At 44.5% G+C, this 23,499-nt stretch overlaps 1 pseudogene; it reads right to left on the bottom strand.

The window, feature by feature from the left end:
• LOC116521824 overlaps positions 1 to 22,914 on the bottom strand; it is a 29,075-nt pseudogene extending 6,161 nt beyond the window's left edge.
• Positions 22,915 to 23,499: the final 585 nt, after the last annotated feature.

Raw genomic sequence — 23,499 nt, 5'->3', positions numbered from 1 at the left:
CCTGACAATGTCTCTAGCTCTTCTGACAGTGTCAGGAATTTTGTAGTTCTTTGGATTTTTCAGCACATTTTCCAAAAAATCCCTGTAGTCGTTCAAATCAATTTCATAATTAAAAACGCGGCGAAATTCAACCAATGCTTCCTCTCCATCAGCCCATGGAACGACTACATCTTTCATGTCCCAGCTATCTGGCTCCAAATAGGTGATAAAGTGTAACTTTTGTGCTGCTGGCAATAGGCTACCTGTTCTTAGATGGTCGCAATCCATCAGCCTTTTCTTTAAGTTGGTGATGATGCTTTCCAAAAGTTTTTCACGGGGAAGGGCAACAAACCGTTGATTTGGAGCTAAATTCATGTTTTGGTAGGCTTGTGTTTCTAACAATTTCTCAAGTTCATTCTCATATTCGCCCTTTCTCTGTAGTAGCACTTCAACACCATCGATTGCTCGCAACACTAGCTTTTCGGCCACGATGATGTTTGTTGCTCTCTCCTGTAGGGAATTTGACAGGGCAGCAATCTGACGTAGGATGTCAATCATCAGGGCCAAATCCTGCAAGAAATTTAAATTTTGAAAGCGGGAAGCCATGCCTGGGAACCTTTCGTTGCCTTGAAAAAACTGATATAGCGCTGGATAAGCACGCCACACAGCCATGGTTGCCCTTAAACTACAGGCAGCCCATCTTGGTCCCAAAACTCTGCCAATCTTCACTATTTCGATGCCCAATTGCTCAGAAATGTCGAATAGGTCCCTCTGGCTCTTGCAGGATTTGTGGAAGATGGTGTGCACTTTATCCAGGAAGATCTTGAAGTGGTTGACCTGCTTCACTTCTCTTATTGCATCATCCAGCACAAGTTGCAGGCGGTGGTTCAAGCAGTGCCAGATGATGATGCTTGGGAATTCTTGAGTTATTCTGGCGCTGACTCCAGATTTTCTTCCAAGCATAACGTTGGCGCCATCGGAGCAGAAAGCGATTAAGTTCTTCCGTAGATATTCGGTGGTGAATCCAACTTTGTGCAAGCTTTCCATTGCTGCGGAATATATGGTCTCCGCATCTTGTCTCTCTAATTCCAGAAGCTCAACGAAGATGGTTGCTGGGCATTCTGGATCCTCAACTCTAACAAAAACTATCAGCACTGCTGTCATTGAAAGTGTTGAGGCTTCATCAATTATTAGGCACACCTTTCGATTATTTGCAATAATCGTTGAAAACACGGTGGTCTTGATCTGTTTCGCAATGAAGTCCATAATTTTTACTGCAGTTCTTCGTGAATGCAAGCCAACTCCAACATCCACTCCAAGCGTATTCAGCAAATTCACTTGCGCTTCGATGTCTGAGAATGGATTACATCTCTGCGCCAGATCGTAAACGGTGGAAAATATTGTGCAGGTACTGGATAAATGTTTCTCAGTTGACTTATCCAGGGATTTGGTGAAAGCTTCCTGCTCCTGTTGCTTACTGGTCTCCACGCAAATAAGGTGTGCCTTTGACTGAAAATGTTCCCTTAATTTTTTTCTCAGCGATGCTTGTTGTACATCCTTGCTTTTCCCTGATGTTGACACCTGGAAATGTTTCCACTCTTTGGAAACATGAATACCTTTCTCCAACGCGAACATGGGTTTTGCACAGTATGCACAACCCAGCTTCTTGTTGGATACTTCCAGTCCATCAAACCTCTCCTTGAAGTTTGTGTATTGCTGCAAATTCCAGCAGTCAGGAAGTTGTAAAACTGCAGTGGAGTCGATGGAATGGCTGCTTTCTCCGACCTCAACTGGTGGTAGTGGTTGTGCTGGCGGTGCTGGTGCGGCTGGTGGTGCTGGTGCAGCTGGTGCGGCTGGTGGTGCTGGTGCAGCTGGTGCGGCTGGTGCAGCTAGTGGTGCTGGTGCAGCTGGTGGAGCTGGTGCAGCTGGTGGTGCTGGTGCGGCTGGCGGTGCTGGTGCAGCTAGTGGTGCTGGTGCAGCTGGTGCAGCTAGTGGTGCTGGTGGTGCTGGTGCAGCTGGTGCGGCTGGTGCAGCTGGTGCAGCTAGTGGTGCTGGTGCAGCTAGTGGTGCTGGTGCAGCTGGTGGTGCTGGTGCAGCTGGTGGTGCTGGCGGTGCTGGTGCAGCTGGCGGTGCTGGTGACTGCTTTGGATCAGCTGATTCATCAACTCTTGGCTTTTTGCAGAAGAAAGCGGTCAAACTCTGTTGCCTCTTCTTCATTGTGCTAAGTAGATGTAACTGCTGCCAAAGAAATAAAACAATATTGGACTCAATTGTGGTTGTAAGTTGAGGACTCTGTAGGTAACAAGAAGGGACCTCTGCTTTCAACCAACAATGTACAGTCTTTTCAGGAAGGATGAGAAACAGGAAAGATATAAACAAACAGGAAAGATATAGTCTTTCATCCAAGAAGATAGTTCAAGAATGAATGTCATATTCCCAGAGCAATACAGATTTCCTTTTTCTGAAATTTAGTTCTCAGTTCCAAAAGACAGGAATATATGAATGCATATGAAATTATGAATTAGTACTTAGGTCGGTCCAAGAAGCTATTCAGAAGTTAGTGGTTAGAAGAGCAATCGTAAAGGTAGATTACGTGGGATGTGTTTGCACAACAGTGGAAAAACAGAGATATGTAAATGAATAAATATTACAATGTGCAGGAATAAATAAATTGACAATTAAAATCAAGAAGGCTTTGAATACTTTTTCACGTGGGATTGGTTTTAGCTATTGCCAACTAACGGAAACAGGAATTAGAAAGCCAAAAGTATGAAAGAAAAGACCAATTATGTAAAGAAAGGTCCCTAAAATGTATAAGGAAATATTACTAGATCATTATTAATGCGTAGATAACTGTGGGACATTACACACACACACACACACACAAACTATGATGGAAAACACAAAAAAATAAGAACACCCCCCCCCCCCCCAAGACTGCGAATGAAACCAGGTTTTTTTTCCCTAAGCCTAAGGACAGGAAAGACAAAGCCACTGGAATAAAAACCATCAAGGCATTGCAGGCAATTTTAAAGGACAGGCATTCACAGAACCATCAACCACCTCAGAATTACCTAAACAATGAGGGTGAAACACACTAAATCTGATTTTCTAGGATACATACACTTAGCGACCATGTTTCACACTTAGCGACCATTTTCACACTTAGCGACCATTGCAGCATTCTCATGGCCACGCGATCAAAATTTTGATGCTTGGCAACAGATTCATATTTATGCTGGTTTCAGTGTCCTGGGGTCCTGTAATTGCCTTTTGTGACCTTTTGACAAAGTCAAATGGGGAAACCAGATTCACTTACTTATGTTAGTAACTTGTCAGCTGAAGTTATTCACTTAAGAACTGTGGCCAGAAAGGTGGTATAGTGACCAAAGTTACAATGGCATTGAAAACAGTGACTGATGACCATGTTTCACACTTAGCGACCATTTTCACACTTAGCGACCGTTGCAGCATTCTCATGGCCACGCGATCAAAATTTTGATGTTAGATCCCAAGGTTTCAATAAACTATTCAATCATAATTAGTTTCATGCATTAGGATTATTTCAAAGCACAAGCAATAATTCATATTTCATTTCAAACTATGCCAACACACAATAACATAAATGAAACCATTACTAATATTCCACACACAATAAGTTACAATAAAACTATTATAAAAAATTCAATGCACAATACATTTCAAAGTATTGAGTGAAGAATACTTTAAAAAGGTTTATTTTAATTTATTTTGGATAGAATCTTTTTTTAAATCGTCTAAGACGATTTAAAAAAATATTATATCCAAAATAAATTAAAGTAAACCATTTTAAAGTATTCTACACTCAATACTTATATGTAAAACTATTATAAAAAATTCTATGCATTAAATAAAATATTTTAAAATACATTAAAATAATAATTAAATAAAACCGGGCCACTTACCAGCAGCAGGCAGAATCAGCAGCACTCCGATGCGATGGATGGATCCTCGTCGCGATGGCAGGCAGCAGGAACAGGTAAGAAACCTGACTGGAGGGACAAGGCTAGGTAAAGTCACTTAGGTTGCCTGGCATGCTTAGCAAGCCAGGCGAGGGTAGAGGGGGGGTGGGGGGCTTGCTTCCCTAGCGAAAACTAGACGGTCGCAGCCACGGCCACGCGTAGTACGCGAGGCCGCGGCTTTTGCAGGGGAAGGCCTGGAGGACTTCCCTTTCGCAAGCGAGGCCGCGGCGGCGCCGGCGCCGCCCGCACCACGCGGAGGCGGCCACGCGTAGTACGCGAGGCCGCGGCTTTTGCAGGGGAAGGCCTGGAGGACTTCCCTTTCGCAAGCGAGGCCGCGGCGGCGCCGGCGCCGGCCGCACCACGCGGAGGCGGCCACGCGTAGTACGCGAGGCCGCGGCTTTTGCAGGGGAAGGCCTGGAGGACTTCCCTTTCGCAAGCGAGGCCGCGGCGGCGCCGGCGCCGGCCGCACCACGCGGAGGCGGCCATGCGTAGTACGCGAGGCCGCGGCTTTTGCAGGGGAAGGCCTGGAGGACTTCCCTTTCGCAAGCGAGGCCGCAGCGGCGCCGGCGCCGCCCGCACCGCACGGAGGCAGCCACGCGGCCTACGCGAGGCCGCGGCTTTCGAAAGTGAGGCCGCCCCCCCCCCCCCCAACGACCAGAAGACAGCCACGCGTAGTACGCGACGCCGCGGCTTTCACGAGGGAAGGCCTGGAGGACTTCCCTCGCGAAAGCTAGGCGGCTACCGGCGCCCCCCCACCCGAAAGCGGCCACGTGGCCTACTCGAGGCCGCAGCTTTCGCAAGCGAGGCCGCCGCCGCCGCCGCCACCCGGAGGCGGCCACGCGGCCTACGCGACGCTGCGGCTTTCACGAGGGAAGGCCTGGAGGACTTCCCTCACGAAAGCTAGGCGGCTACCGGCGGCCCCCCCACCCGAAAGCGGCCACGTGGCCTACTCGAGGCCGTGGCTTTCGCAAGCGAGGCCGCCGCCGCCGCCGCCACCCGGAGGCGGCCACGCGGCCTACGCGACGCTGCGGCTTTCACGAGGGAAGGCCTGGAGGACTTCCCTCGCGAAAGCTAGGCGGCTACCGGCGCCCCCCCACCCGAAAGCGGCCACGTGGCCTACTCGAGGCCGCAGCTTTCGCAAGCGAGGCCGCCGCCGCCGCCGCCACCCGGAGGCGGCCACGCGGCCTACGCGACGCTGCGGCTTTCACGAGGGAAGGCCTGGAGGACTTCCCTCACGAAAGCTAGGCGGCTACCGGCGGCCCCCCCACCCGAAAGCGGCCACGTGGCCTACTCGAGGCCGCAGCTTTCGCAAGCGAGGCCGCCGCCGCCGCCGCCACCCGGAGGCGGCCACGCGGCCTACGCGACGCTGCGGCTTTCACGAGGTAAGGCCTGGAGGACTTCCCTCACGAAAGCTAGGCGGCTACCGGCGGCCCCCCCACCCGAAAGCGGCCACGTGGCCTACTCGAGGCCGTGGCTTTCGCAAGCAAGGCCGCCGCCCCCACCACCCGGAGGCAGCCACGTGGCCTACGCGACGCCGCGGCTTTCACGAGGGAAGGCCTGGAGGCCTTCCCTGGCGAAACCTAGGCCGCTACCGCTGCCACCCCTACCCCCCCCCCAGCTTCCTACCGCCGCTACCACCGCTGCCGTCGCCACCGCCCACCCGAAGTCCCGCCGCTAGCATCACGAGTCTTGCCGCCAGGGCTTGGTTGCTTACCTGTGGGGAAAGCAGCAAGCTCCTGGAAGGCGAAGGGAAGGCGTGAAGCGCGAAACGAGGCGTCTCGGCAACAAACAAAGTTAACAAACCCTTTGGAAAAGACTCTTTGAGAGAAAGATTCTTTTCAAAAGAGGAATGTTAGCCGTTGGCGCCACACTTTTAAACGAAGCCAGCCCGCTCACTGATTGGCTGGACTCCAGCCAAACAGTGAACGGCAGGCTGCGCTTAGTCCAGACGGGCGGGGGAGCGCGCAACAGGGCCCAGGACCGGTACCGGCGTTCCCGGAAGTTCCTTACTTCCGGGTTCACCGACGAACCGGATCGTGCGATCCGGTGCGAACCGGTAGGAACCCAGCCCTGGTGCAGAACCATAGATGAACTGCAGAAAGTAAAATAATTGCATTGTGTTACTATAGGAAGCATGCAAAATTTAGTGACAGAATTGATGCATTGTGTAAAGACAGTTTATAGTTTACAGTGTGTAATGCTCTGCCTAGTCATTGGATTCACTGAACATTTTGACATATCATGTACATTTTTGTAATTTTGTATGAAAAACAAAAATAGAAGCTGACCAAAATAAAAACATGCAAGCTGGTCAAAAAAGATTTCTGTTTTAATTTGTCAAGTGTTAATTATTTCAAGGTTCTTAGTTGTTTTATTTAATTACAATCCTTGTGAAACCTCAACCCTCATGTATTTTCTCTTTGAAATGAATTCTTTAGCTATCCCACAAATTAGTAACTGGTTGAGATTATAAATGTGCTGTTGGGAAGGAAGGAGAGAAGGAAGGAAGGAAGGAAGGAAGGAAGGAAGGGAGGGAAGGAGGGAGGGAGAGAGAAAGGAAGGAAGGAAGTAGATATATAGATAGGTAGGTCATCTAATTTGTATGATTGGGGAGAAAACGAGAGCATATTACACCTGTTGAATCTTGTAGTTGCACAGAATATTTGCTATATCCGGAGCAATCTTTGTATAAGGTCCTCCAATGACAGCTACTTCATTGTTCTGGCCATCACACTTGTAATTGGGGATGAACTTGCCCTGTGTTGAAAGAAGCTCCAGTGCACCACGATAGGTCCAGGTTCCAATGAAGTTGCTGTTCACAGCTGACTCTTGATCACCAGCTGTCGGCTGTGACCAGGGGGGCATTTGCCCAGGTTCGCCTGGTCCGTCAGTTGCGGCCCTATTTAGATCGGGGGGCTCTCACAACAGTCGCTCGAGCCCTTGTGATCTCTAGACTGGAATACTGCAACGGGCTCTACATGGGGTTGCCCCTGAAGTGCATCCGGCGACTACAGCTAGTCCAAAATGCAGCCGCGCGAGTGATAGTGGGCGCACCGCGGTTCGCCCACGTTACACCTGTCCTCCGCGAGCTGCACTGGCTACCTGTTGGTCTCCGGGTGCGCTTCAGGATACTGATGACCATCTTTAAAGCACTCCATGGTAGTGGATCTGGGTACTTGAGAGACCGCCTTCTGCCGATTACCTCCCTAAATCGACCAATTAGATCGCACAGACTGGGCCTCCTCCGAATTCCATCTGCCAGTCAATGCCGACTGGCGACCACACGGAGGAGAGCCTTTTCTGTTGCTGCCCCGACCCTATGGAACGAGCTCCCCATGGAGATCCGCACCCTCACCACTATCCAGACCTTCCGCGCAGCCCTCAAGATCTGGCTCTCCCAGCAGGCCTGGGGATAGGCTCCTAATTACCCGCCCGAGTGTTTGTTTGATTGCTGAATGAAAGTTGGGTTTTATTATTTTTCTGTTGTTCACATATTGTTTTGTTTTGACCTTGCACTTCCCCTCCCCTGTGGTTGTAAGCCGCCCTGAGTCCCCTCAGGGAAAAGGGCGGCATATAAATCCCAATAAATACCTAAAATACCTAAAATACCTGTTGTAAACATGGAAGCCCAAGGTGATGTTGGGTAGGAGGTGAGGGTTTTCATTGATTTCCTCCAAAGCAAATTCCAAGGCCAGAATATGCTGATAGTTTTGTGTCAAGTACCTGTAAGATGATGATATTAACTCACTATTCTCTGTCAGAATGAAGCATGCATTGCTTTCCATTGGCAATCGCGCTGGCATTGTAAAGCTGGAAGGGAACTATTGTGACATTTTTTCCTAAAGTTTTCCTTAGGTGGCTTAGCTTTTGCAGATGATGCGAGCAGAAATTTTTAGAGCCCACTTTTACCAGCATTGTGCAATAAAAATATTGTATTAAAAAGTGGCCCATGAAATGCAATGACTAATATTGAAGAACCAGAGAATCTAGAGAGTCAGGATATTCATAGCAAGACCAGTTCATTTAATGAAGGTAACAAATTAAAATGTCTTACATCGGGTATCCTGGGTTTTCAAGTGAGGGTGGGATTTGAAGGGAGAGTGGTTCAGCAAGCATATTGATTTGGAAGGTTATGACACCCAGGTTCATCTCTCCTGCCTTTAAATATCTTGGAATTGAAAGAGGTTCACTAACCAGACATCGACCCAGAACAAAACTGTACATTATCTGAGACTGCAAGAGAACCAATAGTGGAATCTTAGCCATCATGCCAGGAGATTTCCTCTTCATCTCTTTTTACCTGTAATTTAAATGTCCCTGAGCAGACTCCCTCCTAGAGTAGAGAACATAAAGTATCAGGAAAATAGAGCTTTCTGCCTTTCTGCTTTAACAGCTTCCAAGATATAGGGAAGATTTTTTGTGTCATTTAGTCTTGATGTTCTTGCCAGTAGCATCTGGAATTCCACTGAGAATTCAGAGAAGAGTTTGATAATAATAGTATTATAACAAGATAGGTTGGGGCAGGATAGCATAAAAGGGTATGGCAATTAATTTCCTATTAAGAATGGCATTTAACTTGGCCCCAAAACATTTACAGATTAACAGGAGGTATTTGTTACTGAGAACATTAAAATTTGCAAAATGAAGACAAATCATAATACAGAAAGAAAAACTCTCGATTCATTTCAACGAATGGACCGGAAGTGGGTAGAATGTCAAACCAAGATCACCCCTCCAAATCTTTTTCAACCCAACTCCCAGATTCCTTCTTTAGATCTGCCACTACTTTGCTCTTCCACAATCACCACTACTACCCCTATGCTGCTAGTGTCTACTGTCCCTGCTTTGAACCAAAAATGTAATCACACTTCCTTTCAAAGCCTTTTCTCAGTTAAAGATGCAAAGATGTCATTTGTCATTTAGATGGTATCCTTTGCATCAGTGAATTCAAACAATGGCACATGCAGTGAGCAATATCTGCACTTTTTCACCAAAATGTTTCAATCTCTCCTCCATTTCTTCTAAAACAAAATTGGATATGTCCACATGTCATAATGCTTTCTACCCACAATCCTTTCCAGGAGAAGTAGAATAAGGATGCCCATTTTTCGATATATTAGACTCCTCATACTTTTCTTCATATTGATCCAGATTCTCTCTCTCTCACTCACTTACTCACTCTCTCACTCTCTCTCTCCTTCATTCTTTCTTTCCTTCTTCATTGAATGTGTGTCTCCGTCCCCACATCTTAGAAGGGCTTGAAAAATTTAATAACTACTAGAGCCTGTTTGGTTTGGTTTTGGTTTTGGTTTTGGTTTTATTGGACTTATATGCCGCCCTTCTCCAAAGTACTAAGGGTGGCATACAACATAAAAACACATATGACAAAAGTTAAAAAAGATTAAATAGGAAATCTGATAACCTTCAATTGTCCTGCAGATACTGGGCTTACTCCCCAGCCCTGCCCTGCAAGGGGTCTTCCCCAGTTCTTTGATTAAGTAAGGAACGGGTCACCCAAAACAGGGCAGCTGGGCAGTTATCTGCAGACACGATAAGAGCAGAATTTTTTCCCCATTTTGGCACTTTTATCGCTACTTGGTGGGACTTAATATGAGTTCTTACTAGTGTTTGGTCAGATCGGACTGGCTGGCCCTCCAATTACTCTCTAAGTGTCTTCTCCGATGCTTCATCTCCCGGAGCTCCTCAGTAAACCAAGGAACTACCCGGGATCGAGTCAAGGAGCTACTCGGCCACAAAGTTGAGGCCGCAAAGGCACAACACAGTCCAAGGCCCCAGTGGCCATCCTATCCTAGGCTTCCACTAGGATCTCAGTAGAGCTGTGAGCAAGGGATTTAGGAAATGTCCCAAGCTCCATCAGGAACCTTTTAGGGTCCATCAGGTGCCTGGGGTGGAACCATTTAATCTGTTCCGCCTCCCTGCAGGGGTGGGTGGGTGGTAGAAGTATGTAAGTCAAGCCTGAGGAGGAAATTATCAGCCTATGACAAGGATGGAATAACAATATTCCTTAAAACTAAATCATGCATCCACTGTCCAGAGACAAAAATCATGTTGAGCATGTGTCCCTTGTTATGACTGGGGTCTTGAATTAACTGAGTTAGGTCCATAGCCATAATGGAAGCCATGAACTCCAGAACTGAATTGGATGTCTCGCCAATGGAAGGCAGATGGAAATGCCCCAGGACCATAAGCCTGGGGAAATCAATCGCCAGCCCGGCTAACACCTCCAGCAGATCAGGCAGGGCCAATGAAACGCAGCAGGGAAACAGGTACATGACAAAAAGGCCCACCTGAGCTCGCAGGCCCCACTTCACAAAAAGGGACTCATACCCACCTCTCTGAGGTACGGTTTCCTCCCGACATCCAAGATTCTTTCAACACTAAAGAACATGGTTAATCTTCATCTAGAGAGTCGTGGTATATAGTTGACAAAATCTTCATCAGACATGTCTGTGATATGATAAATGACCCCCCCCCCCCACACACAAAGAGAATAGGCATATTAAATTTTAAAATTTATCTTTGTGATTATTTTTGGTTTTTCAGGGCAAAACATCCATGAACAAGTATGTTATCTATTTGATATAAAGAAAATTAGAAAAATATTTTACCTTTTTACAAAGAGCACAAATACTTGCATTAGTAGTTTAAAATATAAGATGCCTTCACTTAAAACTTGGAATATGTCTAAATTGTGAAAACTTCCTCAAGACAGAGATATTTTCATAAACCTTATTTTCAAAGGTAAACATCTTGCTTATTACATGGAATTGTCAACAATGAACAGTAAACAACTTGGACATTTCATTTCCTCCTCACTTGCTTTTCTCTTTTATTTAGTTCAGGCCGTAAAATAATAATATAACATTTGGTTAAAAAACAGCAAGCCAGTAACCCCACCCTGGAGCCAAAGATGGAGAAGATTTCCATAGCTACCATGTGTTTCCCTTGGTGCTCACATAGGCTGGGGAAAAAGACAAGCACACCCTGCAGAAGATCAGCATGCTGAAGGTGATGAACTTGGCTTCATTAAAGGTATCAGACAAGTTCCTAGCTAGATAGGCGACCATGAAACTGATTTGGCCAAGAATATTCATAAAGCCCAAGACACAGTCAGTACTCTAAAATTAGTTAATACTATTTATTAAATGAATATATTTTTGAAGTTTGATGTACAATCTAGCACAATCTAATTTCCCTTCTTCACAAAGGGAAACCAAAGACCTGAAGAGTTTGGGGACCCTTTCATACAATATGGCCTTGGAATCTTTACTTTTATTGTCATCCTTGAAAGGATAGTCACATAATCAATGCATCCAGCCTACCTGATTGAAACTGGTGGGCCAAACAATGGTCTCCTGGATGGTGAAGTTCATTTCTTTGGATATATGCCCATCTCAACACCCAACTTTTCCAAGATACCTCTCACAGTTACTAATATTGGGCCAGGTACCACCAGATACCAAATTCAGTTTGCCACACCATGAGGCCAGACTGAATTTATTACAGCAGTATAAAATGTTTCCCAAGTTCCTCGGGAATTGAATGGATCTATAGGGTCTAAAATGCATAATTGACTATAGATGTCTCCTGTTCACCTGCAGTATTAATATTTTCTCAAGTATATATGCAGATTCTGCGCATGTGCGAGATTTTTGATGGCTGCCAGGCGTTTCGCTCCGAATTAATCAGGCAAAAAAAATGCTGAAAAGCTTTTAAAAATCAACCTCGTACCTCTGGAAAAGGGTCCCTGGGGATGTCCGGAATTCAGGGGACCCGAGGAGCTCAGACCTTTGCGGGAGTCGCCGCTTTTGGGTGGCCCCGGACTGTACAATCTCCGAAGGTTTGTGTGCTGCCTGTGTCGCTCGGCGGTGGGGGGGGGGGGGCGGCGCCACGCTGGCTGCAGCGGTGGCGTTTTTCGGCAGTTTCAGCGATTCCATCCTACTTGCTGAGCTTCCTGGGGGCTTCGTTTGGCTACCATCACCCCGGAGAGAGAGTGATCGAATTGGAATATTCCTGGGACTGGGCAAATTGGGCGGCTGGCTTTGCCTGATGCCGCAGCGGCCCCTCCGGATGGTTCTCCTCCCTGTTTGGCCCCACTTCCTTCCCAATAGTGCCTCCTTCCTCCTCCATTCTTGCTTGGTCGGGTGGCTCTTCAGGCATGATTTCTTCTCTGCCTGTCCCCGCTGCTGTGAGGTCTCCTCCTGTGTCTTCTGCCTGGCATTTTGCTCTCCCCTATTTTGGCACCTTAACATCTGGCCTCTTTTGACCACGACCTCAGGATTCCTGGATTCGCTGGTACGGCCCCATCTGGCTTTGACTATTACCATCATTACCACCCGCCATTGCCCCTGGGGTATTATTTTGGAGAGCGCCTGTGCAAGAAGGCCCTTTGCTCCCCTATATTGCTCTGGACATTTTGGACCTTTTCAGACCTACAGAAGAGGGGGACATGAGACACTCCCCTGTACGCCTTGTTTGGACCATAGCTGGACTCAGTTATTTCAACCATCTCGAACGCTGAGAGCCATTGCAACTACCTGAACTTGCACTTTTAACAGCTGCGTAATCTATTTCTTTCTTTCTTTCTTTTTCTTTCTCTCTCCTTTTTTTTCTTTCTTTTTGTATGGGATATGCATGGGATATGTATGTGATTGAGCGAATGATCCCACATTTTATTACCCATTATTGTTGTATTTTTTGTGTTTTTAATTACTACGTGGGGACTGCCTGGGTGAGTGAATGAGTATGTTTGATTCGGAGGACCTGTCGAGGAACGCGGGGGTCATTGGGGTGGTCGGGGGGACTGTGGACAGGGGAGTGGGCTGGAGCATCACGGTCGTAACAGGGAGGGGCAGATATGGCGGGGACTTTAGGACTGGCCATTACCGGGGAAGGAGGGCTCGCTACATTACAGAGATCCCTCCTTCTGGCCCTATGAGTCCCACTCCAAGGCCAGATGGCACGAGTAATCAGGACCCTGGTCTCAGGCTGTTGTCGCTAAATGCCAGGTCTGTAGTTCATAAGGCTACTCTCGTCCGGGACTTAATTTTAGACGAGAGGGCAGACCTGGCATGTATTACTAAAACCTGGCTAGGCCCGGAGGGAGGAGTCCCCCTCGTAGAGATGTGCCCAGAGGGTTTTCAAGTGCTCCATCAGCCGAGAACTCAGCGAAGGGGTGGGGGTGTGGCCATTGTTATCCGAGAGTCTCTAGCACCTTGTAGGATCCCTGCTCCAGAGCTTGTCGGGTGTGAGTTCCTGCTGGTGAAGTTGGACCTCAAGGGTCAAGTGGGTCTGCTGTTAACGTACCTGCCTCCCAACAGCGTTGCAGCAGCCCTCCCCTCGCTCCTCGAGTTGGTAGCCGAGCTGGCAATTGAGTTCCCCAGGCTTATGGTTCTGGGGGATTTCAATTTGCTTTCGCTCGGGGAACACTCTGATGGAGTGCAGGAGTTCATGGCTTCCATGACAGCCATGGGCTTGACCCAAGTAATTCGGGGCCCAACCCACTTGGCGGGTCATATGCTCGACCTCATATTTCTCTCGGAGCAGTGGACTTGTGATCTTGGTCTGAGGGGTAGTGAGATCGTACCCCTGTCATGCTCAGACCACTACCTACTGAGGCTTGACTTTCAGAGACCACACCCCCACTGTACGGAGGAGGAACCGACCAGGCGGTTCTGCCCCAGACAACTTATGGACCCTCTGAGGTTCCAGACGGAGCTTGGGGTTATTCCTGATACTCTCGCCCGCAGTCCGGCGGAGACTCTGGTTGCTGCTTGGAACTCTGCAGCGACAGAGTCTCTTAACTGGATTGCGCCTCTATGGCTGCTCCGAGGCAGTGGATCCAGGAAGGCTCCTTGGTTTACTGAGGAACTCCGGGAGAGGAAGCGCTGGAAGAGACGCCTAGAGCACCAATGGAGATCCAATAAATCCAAATCAAATGGAGCACTTTTAACATCTTGCATCAGAGAATACATCCGGGCAATCAGGACGTCGAAAAGAACTTACATTGCCACTCTGATGGCTTCCGCCGAGTCGCGCCCAGCCGCCCTGTTCAGGATAACCCGTTCCCTCCTAAATAGGAGGAATACGGGTGATCCCTTGCAGGGCAGGGCTGAGGATTACGTCCAGTTTCTCGCGGACAAACTTGCTCGGTTTCGGACGGACTTGGACTCCATTTCTGCAGAACCAGCCGAGGCACCAAGGGAAAATCTGGTAGACCATCACTGGATTGATTTTCAAGCTGTTACCCCTGATGACGTGGACAAGGCCATGAGAGCTGTAAGTGCCTCCACATGTGTACTGGACCCATGCCCCTCCTGGCTGGTGGTTAATAGCAGGGAGGTGACGTGGGGCTGGATCCAGGCGGTTGTTACCGCCTCCCTTCGGGAGGGGGTCTTTTCCCCCGCACTTAAAGCGGCGGTGGTGAGACCCCTCCTGAAGAAACCATCTCTGGATCCAGCCGTTTTAAACAACTATCTTCCAGTCTCCAACCTCCCCTTTGTGGGGAAGGTTGTTGAGAAGGTGGTGGCCTTTCAGCTCCAGCGGTCCTTGGAGGAAGCTAGTTATCTTGATCCATTCCAGTCTGGCTTCAGGCCTGGCTACAGCACTGAAACCGCTTTGGTCACATTGACCGATGATCTCTGGAGAGCCAGGGATGGAGGCCACGCCTCCATCCTGGTACTCCTTGACCTCTCAGCGGCTTTCGATACCATCGACCATGGTATCCTTCAGCGATGACTGCGGGAGGTGCGGGTGGGAGGCACCGTTTTACGGTGGTTCTCCTCTTACCTCTTGGACAGGTCGCAGTCGATGTTAGTCGGAGGGCAGAGATCAACCCCTAGGCCCCTTACATATGGGGTGCCGCAGGGTTTGGTCCTGTCCCCCCTACTTTTTAATATCTACATGAAACCGCTGGGCGAGATCATTCGGCAGCACGGGATAAAATACCACCAGTATGCGGATGATACTCAGTTGTATCTGTCCGCCTCATGCCAACTCAATGAAACGATGGACATGATGAGCCAGGGCCTTGAGGCTGTCAGAGACTGGATGGGGGTTAATAAGCTTGTGCTCAACCCGGATAAGACCGAGTGGCTGCTATGCTTCCCTCCCACTAATTGGCCAAGTGTTCCACCTCTCAGGCTGGGGGGTCAAATACTACGCACCTCAGACAGATTCCGCAACTTGGGAGTCCTCCTGGACCTACAGCTGACTTTTGAACACCATTTGTCAGCTGTGACCAGGGGGGCATTTGCCCAGGTTCACCTGGTGCACCAGTTGCGTCCCTACCTGAACCGGGAGGCTCTCACAACAGTCACTCGTGCCCTTGTGACCTCTAGGCTGGAGTACTGCAACGTGCTCTACATGGGGCTGCCCTTGAAGAGTATTCGGTGACTTCAGCTAGTCCAGAACGCGGCCGTGCGAGCAATTGTGGGTGCACCTCGTTTCACCCATGTAACACCTATCCTCCGCGAGCTGCACTGGCTTGTTGATCTCCGGGTACACTTCAAGGTGCTAGTTGTCACCTACAAAGCCCTTCATGATATTGGATCTGGGTACTTGAGTGACTGCCTACTGCCAATTACCTCCACTCGACCAATTAGATCCCACAGATTAGGCCTCCTCCGAGTTCCATCAGCCAGTCAATGTCGACTGGCAACCACGTGGAGGAGAGCCTTCTCTGTGGCAGCTCCGACCCTATGGAACGAACTCCCCATGGAGATTCGTACCCTCACTACCCTCCAGACCTTCCGCATAGTCCTTAAAACCTGGCTGTCCCGACAGCCTGGAGCTAAAGACCTCACCATACCCGAATAGTATGAATGTTGTGTTTTTTAATGAAGTAATGTCCTATATGTAACTTGGTTTGTCCCCCCCCTCCTTCTGAATTGTGAGCCGCCCTGAGTCCCCCCAGGGAAAAGGGCGGCATACAAATATTAATAAATACCAAATACCAATACCAAATAGGAGGCCATCTATTGTATCAACTTCTTCTCTGCATTCCTTGGAGACTTCTAGAAGTTGGCTAGACTACAAATCTGAAGGATATGGTTCTGAGGTGGGTTCCTACTGATTCGGATGGTTCGGTTGAGTAGGTAATAACTCGGCTTGCCACACGCTGTGATGTGATAAGTGATGAAAAGAACAGAATATGGAGATTAAAATTAATGTGTGAAGGTTCCAAATAACATCCAAAAATAAATCAGAGTTCAAGGCAAGTATTGTTCTAAGTTCCAATTTATTAAGAGAGACATGTTGGCACATCTGTGGAAAGCCGAATCTGAGCTTCCTGAGTCTCCCCACCCAGTTGAAAGTTCATAATCTTGCTGCAAACCCACAAGTCCATCACATGGTCCAATCTTCCACTGCAGTGCTGGCAGTTCCAGCCATCGAGTTCCGGTCAGGTGCAGAGGTGTAGATACAAAAGATGACCTTGGCTTCTAGAAAGGAATTTTATTTTTACAACACGTTCTACTCCTTACTATTCCCACTCCCAATTCCCCACTAATGAAACAGCATAGTAAACTGAAAGAGAGTGTGGCAGGCCAAAGATCCAGAAAGCAATATGACTGCAGGCCTGACAAAATGTTTGGAATTAATTTCTGTCTTTCTGGCAAAAAACATCCTTGAACAAGTATGCCCTCCTCTATATATAATGGAAATTAAAAGTTTTTTTAAAAAAGAACAAAGAGCACAAACACTTGCTTTAGCATTTTAAAATATAATATGATTTCATTTAAATCAAGGGATATATGTAAATTGCAAAAGCTTCCAAAATACTGAGACATTTAAATAAACCTTATTTTCAAAGGTAAACATTTTGCTTATCACATGGAATTGTAATTGGCATTGACATTGAGTTTTTATTGATTAGCCCATGGGCAATATCAAAATGAAAATTTCCAGAAAAAAAATATTACTAAAATTTGACAAAAGCATTTCAAAATGGAATTTTATAAAATACAATTTAAAATGAAATTAAAATAAAATATGATTTAAAATGGAATTGGAATAGAGTACAATAATTTTAGATATCAATAAAATATGATAAAAGGATAATATACATGGAATAGTCAGTGATGCTCAGTAAACAACTTGGTGATATTACTTCTGCCTTACTAGCTGTTCTCTTTTATTTAGTTCAGGGCGTAATATAATAATATAACATTTGGGTAAAAAATGCAAGCCAGTAATCCTGCGCTAGAGCCAAAAATGGAGAAGATTTCCACAGCTACCATATGTTTGCCCTTAGTGCTCAGATAGGCTGGGAAAAAAGACAACCACACACTGCAGAAAATCAGCATGCTGAAGGTGATGAACTTGGCTTCATTAAAAGTGTCAGGCAAATTCCTAGCAAGGTAGGCCACCAAGAAACTGACTAGGGCAAGAATGTTCATGAAGCCCAAGACACAATAAAACATGTAAGTTGACCCTTTGTTACATTCCAGTATAATTTCTTTATGCAGGGAATACAGGTCAAAATCTGGAAATGGGGCAGAGGTTGACAGCCAAATGACACAAAGAGAAGCTTGAAGGAAGGAGCAAGAAAAGACAATAGAAGCAGACAATCTGTTCCCTATCCATTTCCTTATTCCAGATCCTGGCTTGGTGGCCATGAAAGCAAGAACTACAATGATAGTTTTGGCCAGCACACAAGAAATTGCTACTGAAAATATGAAACTAAAAGCAACTTGTCGAAGGGGACATGTCAATATGATGGGCCGACCAATGAAAAGGAAAGCAGAAAGGAAGGAGAAGAAAAGAGAGATGAGGAGGAAATAGGAGAGGTTCTGGTTGTTGGCTTTGACAATCGGTGTGTCATTGTGCTTAATGAAGATAGCTAGCACAAGTACTGTCATGAAAGCAAAGGAGAATGCAAACACCAAAGAGGTAATTCCTAAAGGTTCTTGATAAGACAGGAAGGTGATCTCTTTGACAATGCATGCATTTTGATGGACATTTGCATATTGTTCTCCTGGACATGGGACACAGTCATCTGCATCTGAAAAAGAAGATACTACATTGTTAATATTGCTACAATTGAAAGCAAGATTATACTTGTGAGAGTTTCTGTATTAGAATGGATAAGCAAAAAAGATTACACATTCTCTTCTGCACCGCCTGATCTCTGAATCAGATGTATCATATTTTGAAGTGTAAGCATTCTAATTTTTAAGTGAAAAGGCAGGTGACGTAAAACATCTTGAATGATAGAGGCAGAAATCAACCAGTCAAAACGTTAGTTCTTATTCGATCAATACATTCTATTGATATATATTTTACCCTCTTGTGCTGAAATCTTTCCTTCTGCACATGGAAGGCAGTCATAACAACAGAACAATTTGCCTTCCTTCATGGCTTTTCTTTGACCTGGAAGACAATGTTCATTGCACACTGAACGGGGCTGAACCTGAAAGGACAAGGAGAAAAGGAGAATTTGGAATTCAGGTTTTGAGAGTCTGGGGGGCCATACGAGAGATTAATTAATTCTTGTGTGTCCTGCTTTAGAGTCCAGCAAAACGTTTCTCCAACATTATTGTTTAACTAAAGAACTTTTTTGTCATTGATACATGTAAAACATGAATGAAAATACTAATATACCCAAAGAAGCTAAGGTAAACATAAAAAAAACCTCTAGAAGGTCAAAAGATGGGAACCATTATAGAAATAACTTTTTAAAGATGTGATTAAGATACATACATATTTATTTTTATTATGCATATTTGTCTCAAAGAGTAGAAATATTTTATTATTCCAAAAATCTATAGAAAAGTTGGTATTATATAAAAAAAACACATAGAGCAAACAAAAGAAAGACACTTAATTTTTTCGGCATATTTTACTTTGGCAAGTGGCGATGTGGTGGCTCAGTGGCTAAGCCAGCTTGTCAATCAAAAATATCAGCAGTTCGGAGAAGGCGGGGCCGAAGCCGTTACGAGACGACGTGCGATCTCAAAGCTCTTAGGTCACATTCGACACTTTTATTACTGGGGTGTCCCAACAGACCAAAATCATCTCGAAGAGATGGTGAATAGGAAGATTATGTCTTGTTGATCTCAGGGATATTGCAAAATCTCTGAGGAAAGCAAGGAAAAGTCTTCAAGCTGGTAATAAAAATTCCTGTCTTTGTCAAGATTGACAAAGTCAGGGCAGCCTCAGAACAGACCAATGTGAAAAGAGAAAGTGTTTCCAGCTGGTGAGAAATTTTTATTGTTTTTTAAAAAACTGACTGCCTATGAAACCTAAAAACCAACTTAAATCAAAGAATAGATGAATTTAATGGCAAATTTGATCTTTCTAATGGTTCTGGACAATGGTTATCTTACTTTTTAAATGCTATTTACATGGATTGAATCTAAGCAAAACTTTTTCAAATGGATGGATTAAGCTTTCTTCTTTTAACATTTCTTTGTGACTTTCTGCAAGCTACAGATTGATTGTTTTGACTTTGACATTACAAGCTTTTACTGCTCGGCTGTTTGGTTTACAATCTGGTAAGATTTTACAGCTGTCCCTTTGAAGTTTGTTTTCGCTTGCAGAGAGCTTGTGAATGTATGTTTTAATCTTGCTGACCTTCTAAGAAAAAAATTAACTGTGTAGGAATATGGTGTCGGCAGAGCTTTTGAATTTCCAAGAAATATTTTCAGAACTGCAAAAATTATTAAAGACAGAAAAGAGAGAAAATGAGAGAAAATTGGAATATTTTGAGCATTTAACAATAAAATATGGGGATGTTTTTCAAATACAAAATAACAAGATTGAAATTCAAAAAGCTGAAATGGAAGATGAATATAAAGAAATTAAACCTGTTGGTATTCATGGCAATTGGTTTTTTTCTGAAAAAAAAGAATGGAATATTAAAAGAGGAATTAAATGGAGAGAAATTTTATTTCAAAGGAAGGACATAGAAGAAGAAAACATTAAAGAATTTATGGACTATGAAATACTATTTGCAAAATACTTGATAACACTGCTGATAATTAAAGACAAGCTGAACAAGGAAACAGAAAGAGGTTGTCAAGACTACATGACAGATGTTACAAGCAAGGAGTTGCTAAGAGGAGTCCATACAGATTTCATTAAGAGGATGTTTGGAGGACTGGATCCACAAATGGCAGAAGACATAAGAATGTTTTGCTAAATGAAATGCCAGTATGTGATTATGTATTAAATCTTTGTATATTTTATGATGAATGACGTTAAAATAATCAGAGTCAAATAAAAGTGGTGGTATGATGATGGCAATATAATAAATATCCGAGTTAAGATATTAGAATTAATATGAATTATATTTGATGACAGTGGAAGAGATGCACAAAAGCCTTTTATAACAAACTGATACATTTTCTACAGTATGTAAAGAAGGAGGATTTGTATGTTGTTTTGAAAATAAAAATATGTTTAAAAAAATACTGCAAAATACTAAAAGTAGTTCTGCGGTTCAAATCCCTAATGCCAAATAATGGAATCAGCTCCTGTTACTTGTCCCAGCTTCTGCCAACCTAGCAGTTAGAAAGCATTTAAAAATGCAAGTAGAAAAATAGGGAATTTGGTGGGAAAGTAACAGCATTCCATGCACATTCTGCATTCAGTTATACTGGGCACATAATTATTGAGACATCTTTGGACATGCTGGCTCTTTGGCTTTAAAATGGAGATGAGCACCAACCCCTAGAATCGGGAATGACTAGCATATATGTTTGAGGGTAACCTTTACCTTTACATTACTTTGGCAAAGTAAAAAATAGTGTCCTTCAAAGGGGTCAGGACAGACCTCCAAAGGTTTATGAGACTTTCCATTGTTGTTCCTGTTGTCATTAGTGTAATATTAGTTAAAGGACTATTTATTAAATTAATATAAACTTTTAGAGTTTGGTGAGTTTCCCTTCATGAAGGGAAGCTAAAGATCTGAAGAATTGGGGGATTTTTGCTAGAATGTGATCTTGGAATCTTGGAATCTTTGCTTTTCATGTTGTCTTTGAAGGGAATTAATTTCATGTAATAAATATTTGCGGTTTGATGAACAATCTATGACTTCATGAAGGAAAAATAAAGAGCTTAACACTTTGGGCTCTTCTCCGATAGAATGTGATCTTCAAATCTTTGCTTTTATTATTGTTGTTTTTGAATCACACAATAAATTCATCCAGCCTACCTGATTAAAACTGGTGGGCCAGACAATGGCTTTCTCCTGAATGGTGAACTTCATTGCTTCAGAAACATGTACATCTAAGCTTCCAACTTTGACTCTAAGGAGGGACTGATTCGGCAAGGGGATCCAGTTGACTATGTCAAATCCTGACACCAATTGGCCACTTTCATCAAAGGAAACAGGCTCCCCAGCATTATTGTTAAATGAAACAGTCCTCAGAAAATGATGCAGCTCAATGAGAAAAATAAATCAAGATGTCATAAAATTGATTAGACAAATATTTAAAGGACTTTTGGAAGAAAGACGCCTATAATATTTTCTTGATTAATTATTGCTTGTTGTCATAATATCCGTAATATAATTTAAGTATTATTTAAGATCAATAGGATGCATTGTCCTGGATAAACCCCAGGGCATCCAATAGTACATCAGTAAGATGGTACCTGAAGATGAGCTGCTGATAGAATTCCTGAGGTAAGAGTGAACATGATAGGAAAATAATTACAGGAACTGTCACGGCAAGACAAGACCCTGCATGGGATATACATCAGATAACTGAGGTAGCAGACATTGGGAAGTCCTACCAGTGGCTGGACCAAAAGACAGCATGAGGCATTGATCATAGTACTACAAGAACAGACACTAAGTAGCAGACACATTGAAGCTGTGTAAAAATGTGACAGGATCTAAGAAGCAGGCTATGCAGAGAGGTCCCAGAGACAGTTCAACACATATTTCTGGTCTGTAAGATAAAGGCAAGAACAGTATACAATGAAGGGCACAAATGAGAAGCTGGAGAAGTATGGACTGAAGTTGGAACTGGAGAACAAGTGGAAGACAAGGCCAAATTTGTTTCATGTGTAATGGGAGCACTTGGGGCTGTAATGCCTAAGATGGAAGGGTAGCTCTGATTAAATCCAGGAACTACATTGGATATCTCCATCCAGAAAAATGCAGCACTAGAAACATCTAACATAGTGTACAAGAAGACCAAACTCCTGGCACTCTAGAAGAAGACTAAAGATTGAAGAAGAAACATTTCACACATATTGGGGAGGGAAAGACAATTTATAAAATACATACATAAACTAAAAATGTTACCTGCCATGATTCTTGATGGAGAACATTCGGTTGACTTTTACCTGGCAAAAATTTGTGTTTCCTTTTGAATGAATATAGAGCATCCAAGGCATGTACCACAGCATAGACGGCATTGTAGACAGTGTAACTGTGGCTATTCATGTTCATATCAAAAATCGAAGAAGGGAGAGTCTCAATCTTCTCCTCCCCAGTGCATATGGCATCAAAATTCTTCTCTTCCCTGGAGTTGGGAAATGCACATTGGAAGGCATCTTCCCAAAAATCCTTGAGAAAGCCATCTTCTTGATTGGTGGCCAACTTTCTTTTCCTAACAAAATCCTGAAATCCTACCAAGTCCCCGAAGTGAACCACAAAGGATATAGCACCATGAATGAAGTGTAGAGGCCAATTCCTTTGAATAGACGTGGAAGTGAAATCCATCTGGGCTATCATAATCCAGACTTTGTCAGTTTTTGATGTAACTTGATAAGAGAACAACAACCTCATACTTAGCATAAATTCAGCTTGTACAACCACAGCAGATGCCATGCTTGCCATGACAGCGTCATATATTTCATTTCCATCCTCTACCATTTCAGCCATCTGGTCACTGATTGTCTTCTTGGGGTAACTTTTAATAAAGTCAAAGCAGATTCCTCTCTGGGCAAACATTGAAACCATTGTAGGTATAAACCAATCTCCATCATTATAGTTTAGAGAAATCATTCCCACCCATGTCCACCCAAAATATAGTAATAATTGAATCCCCCTGTATTGAAGCATATTGTTAGGAAACATCCATTGGAAAACATCTCCATGATTATTGATAGGTGCAGAACCATAGATAAGCTTAGAAAGAAAAATAATTGCAATGTGATACTGTTGTAAGGATGCAAATTTTAGTGACAGAATTGGTGCATTGTGTAAAGACAGTTTATAATGTGTAATGCTTTGCCTAGTCATTGGATTCCCTGAACATTTTGACTTATCATGTACATTTTTGTAATATTGTATGAAAAACAAAAATAGAAACTGACCAATATAAAAACATGCAAGCTGGTCAAAAAAGACTTCTGTTTTAATTCGTCAAGTATTAATTATTTCAAGCTTTGTAGTTGTTGTTTTTTTAATCAGAATCCTTGTGAAACCTCAACCCTCATGTTTTTTCTCTTTGAAATGAATTCTTTAGCTACCCCACAAATTAGTAATTGATTGAGATTATAAACTCAATGTTCCTAATGTGCTGTTGGGAAGGAAGGAGGGGAG

Source organism: Thamnophis elegans, chromosome Z (assembly GCF_009769535.1).
Source record: "Thamnophis elegans isolate rThaEle1 chromosome Z, rThaEle1.pri, whole genome shotgun sequence".
Classification (NCBI taxonomy): Eukaryota; Metazoa; Chordata; class Lepidosauria; order Squamata; family Colubridae; genus Thamnophis; species Thamnophis elegans.
This window is presented reverse-complemented; position numbering and strand designations above follow the sequence as displayed.